We start from the raw sequence: 5,675 nt of genomic DNA, 5'->3' as shown, positions 1-5,675 counted from the left end.
AAAACCAGACTGAAGCAGCTAGATCCGAGAAAGAGAGAGAGAGAGAGCAAAGTAAGCTAGAGATCACCGCTTTCCTTGCCTTGATTTACCTCTGCGTTTGTTTCAAAAGTACATGGTGTTTGGCAAAGACACTTTGCAGCTGTCCTTAGAGAGATACAGTGGCTAGGGCTTGACCTCAGGAACGCACCTGCGCAGATGCAACCTGGAGGTGTCCTAAAGTCACCTTTGCTTCATCACCATGCTGAGGTCTCTGCCCAAAGGGGGGTTTGAAGTCTGCACAATTTGTGCCATGTGGAAAGGAGCGTGGAAGACTGCCCATGCCCCAACTGCCTGCTGGAAATCTCCACCCCCTTCCTAGAGCCCTGATGACCTGACTGCCTTCTACCCCTTAAATTCCCTCACTCCGCTTCTGATACCGACCAGGGCTCTTGGCCTCCTTAATCAATAGAAATTGACCAGAGGCCAGACAAGAAATTCAGGCAAGGCTTTATTGGGGCCCCTGCTGCAGCAGGGGGGAGTGAGAACAAACAACAGTTTCCCTTGCTCACCTCAGGGGGGTGAGCTTATTCCTTATACCGGGTGAGGGTAGGGGTGTGTCCAGGGGTCAGGCCGGAGGGGTGGCTAAGGTGTTTTGCCCACCCCTTTGGTTGAGTTGAGTGCAGGGGGCATGTGCAGTGCCCTGCTTTGGCTCCCGACCCCCAGCTTTTGCTCCCCGGCTTTTCAGAAGTGGCAGCTGAGTTTTTTGGTCTTTCGTATCTTTTTGTCCATAATTTGCCCCAACTGCAAAGACACACAGTTATTTTTAGTCCCATATAATTTCTTTGTATTTTGTTGCTCAAGGAGAGGTTTGTCCATGTGCAAGCATTGCAGCAAAGGGTCCCAAGTCCCAGGTCCCAGCCTGCCTCATTCCCTTCCGGGAGATGGTGCCTTTAGAGCATCAGTTCCCCTTCTTCATCCTCTGGCCATTGAGTAAAAACCTGCCTTGCTTGCGGCAAACTCAGTTTCCTTCTTGGCAGCATAAATCTGAGCAGGAAAGAATCCCTGACTGACCAGGGGGGATTCAGTTCAGCTGGGCCCCCAAGAGGTAAACAGTTTCCCTCACCACACCAAGCCCATATTCTTTGCAGGTATCTCTGGGGATAGCTCTATTCCAGGAATAGGTTCTTTATCTAAATTCTTTAGCCAGCTAAGGGGGAGGTAAAAAGAAAGGCTTTCTGAGTCTTCTCTTTCTTAAAAATAATCAGCCTAAAATAATCTTTATTCCAAATGTTACAGGAAAAAAAAAACGGTGCGAGAGGATGGTCATGGCCCAGGTCTCAGGCGAGTCCCTGGGAAGGCCACCAAGTGTGGGTTCTTGGCTTTGTGCAGGAAAGAATTCAAGAGCCAACTATAGTAAAGTGAAGGCAGGTATATTCAGGGAGACACATACTCCATAGACAGAATGTGGGCCATCTCGGAAAGCGAGAGGGGTGGTTAATTTTTATAGGCTGGGTTATCAGTGGGAGGATTATTCCAGCTATTTTGGGGGAAGGGGCAGGGCTTTCCAGGAATTGGGCCACCACCCACTTTTTGCCCTTTTATGGTTGGCCTCAGAACTGTCATGGCGCCTGTGGGTGTGTCATTTATCTTGCTGATGTATTACAATGAGTGTATAATGAGGCTCAAGGTCTAGTGGAAGTCAGTCGTCTGCCATCTTGAACCTAGTTTGTTCTAACCAGTTTATGTAGTGTCCTCAATGGCTATGTTATTCTTTTAAAGGTTGTGCCCTGCCCACTTCCTGTCTCACAAAGAGACAAAATTTGGTGGCAAATTTTGCTGCCTTTACAGGGCTGAGCTAGTACTTACACCCAGATTTCATCATTATCCAGACTTCATTCTCATTCCTTTGTGATGCACTAATGAAACTGTTTTCTCAAAATGAGGTTTTCCAGTTCTGCTAATGTGAGCTGAGCATCGGGACTGGTGCACAAGCACTGGTGCCTGAACTTCTCTGGACCCTGCTTCCCTTTCCTGGAGCCTAGAGAAGTAACTGCTCTAATGATGAACACCGGGGTCATTTCCTATCCTGAGCCATCTCATTTTGGCTTTCTCTCACTGGACTTGAGCAGGTTTTGCAAGACAAAAGAGAAACACACTTTTCTTTAATATGGTTTACCATTTCCTCCTGCATGATTCTAGCTGATACTTGATGAGCCAGACAAAACAATATCATAATCAACACGTTCTAGATAAGAGCACGTTTCCGTCAAAAGAATGTCGGGAACATTCGCATAGCTATAATTAGCAAAGAAAAAGTTAGAGAAATCAAATGCATGCAATCCTTTTAAGTATGGTTGACTTAAGACCTAATTACTTTGGAGTAATTGGCCTGTAAGAAAGCTTTGGAGGCTGTTGCAGTGAATACAATGGGCCAAGTAGGGGATGTGATGGAATCATTGAGCTTTAATTAATTGGATACCAGGGAATGCACACTTCCTGAGGGAGAGCTCTTCACTTACACAGATTTATACAGTTTGGGATTTCAGGAGCCTATAAAAGTTGCTTCCATTGAATTCCTGCCCAGCTGAGAAGTATTGAAAACCAGCAGATGGGTTGAAAGTTACAAGAATAACTTCTGATTTCTTACTGGTGACATTCAGCAGGTAAATGTGTTCCTGAAGCTTCTCTCTCTCTCTCCCTTTGTGTCTCTCTCTCAATTTTTTTTTATTGTGGTAAAGTAAAAATGTGATAAACTTTTAACCATTTTAAGTGTACATTTCAGTGATATTAAATACATTTATAATTCTCCGCAACCATCATCACGCTCCATCTTGATAACTTTTCATTTTGTAAAACAAAATCTATACATATTAAATAATGTCACCTTCTCCACCCCATCACTCCAACCTTTGGCAATCACCATTCTAAGTATCTCATATAAGTGGAATCATATAGTATTTGTCTTTTTGTGACTGGCTTATTTCATTCTGCATTATGGCCTCGAGGTTCATACATATTGTAGCAGATGCCAGAATTCCCTTCCTTTTTTTTTTTATTTAACATCTTTAATGGAGTATAATTGCTTTACAATGTTGTGTTAGTTGCTGCTATATAACAAAGCAAATCAGTTATACGTATACATATATCTCCATATCTCCTCCCTCTTGTGTCTCCCTCCCATCCTCCCTATCCCACCCCTCTAGGTGTACACAAAGCACCGAGCTGATCTCCCTGTGCTATGCAGCTGCTTCCCACTAGCTAGCTATTTTATATTTCGTAGTGTATATATGTCAGTGCCACTCTCTCACTTCGTCCCAGCTTACCCTTCCCCGCTCCCCGTGTCCTCAAGTCCATTCCATACGTCTGCGTCTTTATTCCTGTCCTGCCCCTAGGTTCTTCAGAACCTTTTTTTTTGGATTCCATATATATGTGTTAGCATACGGTATTTGTTTTTCTCTTTTGGACTTACTTCACTCTGTATGACAGGCTCTAGATCCATACACCTCACTACAAATAACTCAGTTTAGTTCCTTTTTATGGCTGAGTAATATTCCATTGTATATATGTGCCACATCCTCTTTATCCATTCATCTGTCGATGGACACTTAGGTTGCTTCCATGTCCTGACTATTGTAAATAGAGCTGCAGTGAACATTGTGGTACATGACTCTTTTTGAATTATGGTTTTCTCAGGGTATATGCCCAGTAGTGGGATTGCTGGGTTGTATGATAGTTCTATTTTTAGTTTTCTAAGGAACTTCCATACTGTTCTCCGTAGTGGCTGTATCAATTTACATTCCCACCAACAGTGCAAGAGGGTTCCCTTTTCTCCACACCCTCTCCAGCATTTATTGTCTGTAGATTTTTTGATGATGGCCATTCTGACCGTCGTGAGGTGATATACCTCATTGTAGTTGTGATTTGCATTTCTCTAATGATTAGTGATGTTGAGCATCCTTTCATGTGTTTGTTGGCAATCTGTATATCTTCTTTGGAGAAATGTCTATTTAGGTCTTCTTTGGATTGGGTTGTTTGTTTTTTGGATATTGAGCTGCATGAGCTGCTTGTATATTTTGGAGATTAATCCTTTGTGAGTTGCTTCATTTGCAAATATTTTCTCCCATTCTGAGGGTTGTCTTTTTGTCATGTTTATGGTTTCCTTTGCTGTGCAAAAGATGTTAAGTTTCATTAGGTCCCATTTGTTTATTTTTGTTTTTATTTCCATTTCTTTAGGAGGTGGGTCAAAAAGGATCTTGCTGTGATTTATGTCATAGACTGTTCTGCCTATGTTTTCCTCTAAGAGTTTTATAGTGTCTGCCCTCACATTTAGGTCTTTAATCCTTTTGGAGTTTATTTTTGTGTATGGTGTTAGGGACTGTTCTAATTTCATTCTTTTACATGTAGCTGTCCAGTTTTCCCAGCACCACTTATTGAAGAGGCTGTCTTTTCTCCATTGTATATTCTTGCCTCCTTTATCAAAAATAAGGGGACCATATGTGTATGGGTTTATCTCCGGGTTTTCTATCATGTTCCATTGATCTATATTTCTGTTTTTGTGCCAGTACCATACTGTCTTGATTACTGTAGCTTTGTAGTATAGTCTGAAGTCAGGGAGCCTGATTCCCCCAGCTCCATTTTTCTTTCTCAAGATTGCTTTGGCTATTCGGGGTCTTTTGTGTTTCCATACAATTGTGAAATTTTGTGTTCTAGTTCTGTGAAAAATGCCACTGGTAGTTTGATAGGGATTGCATTGAATCTGTAGACTGCTTTGAGTAGTATAGTCATTTTCACAATGTTGATTCTTCCAATCCAAGAACATGGTTTATCTCTCCATCTGTTTGTATCATCTTTAATTTCTTTCATCAGTGTCTTATAGTTTTCTGCATACAGGTCTTTTGTCTCCTTAGGTAGGTTTATTCCTAGGTATTTTATTCTTTTTGTTGCAGTGGTAAATGGGAGTGTTTCCTTAATTTCTCTTTCAGATTTTTCATCATTAGTGTATAGGAATTCAAGAGATTTCTGTGCATTATTTTTGTATCCTGCTACTTTACCAAATTCATTGATTAGCTCTAGCAGTTTTCTGGTAGCATCTTTAGGATTCTCTATGTATAGTATCATGTCATCTGCAAACAGTGACAGTTTTACTTCTTCTTTTCCAGTTTGGATTCCTTTTATTTCTTTTTCATCTCTGATTGCTGTGGCTAAAACTTCCAATACTATGTTGAAAAATAGTGGTGAGAGTGGGCAACCTTGTCTTGTTCCTGATCTTAGTGAAATGGTTTCAGTTTTTCACCATTGAGAACGATGTTGGCTGTGGGTTTGTCACATATGGCCTTTATTATGTTGAGGTAGGTTCCCTCTATGCCTACTTTCTGGAGAGTTTTTATCATAAATGGGTGTTGAATTTTGTCGAAAGCTTTTCCTGCATCCATTGAGATGATCATATGGTTTTTCTCCTTCAATTTGTTAATATGGTGTATCACATTGATTGATTTGCACATATTGAATCCTTGTATTCCTGGGATAAACCCCAGTTGATCATGGTGTATGATCCTTTTAGTCTGCTGCTGGATTCTGTTTGCTAGCATTTTGTTGAGGATTTTTGTGCCTATGTTCCTCAGTGATATTGGCCTGTAGTTTTCTTTTTTTGTGACATCTTTGTCTGGTTTTGGTATCAGGGTGATGGTGGCCTTGTA

Source organism: Eubalaena glacialis, chromosome 15 (assembly GCF_028564815.1).
Source record: "Eubalaena glacialis isolate mEubGla1 chromosome 15, mEubGla1.1.hap2.+ XY, whole genome shotgun sequence".
NCBI classification, from domain to species: Eukaryota; Metazoa; Chordata; class Mammalia; order Artiodactyla; family Balaenidae; genus Eubalaena; species Eubalaena glacialis.
This window is presented reverse-complemented; position numbering follows the sequence as displayed.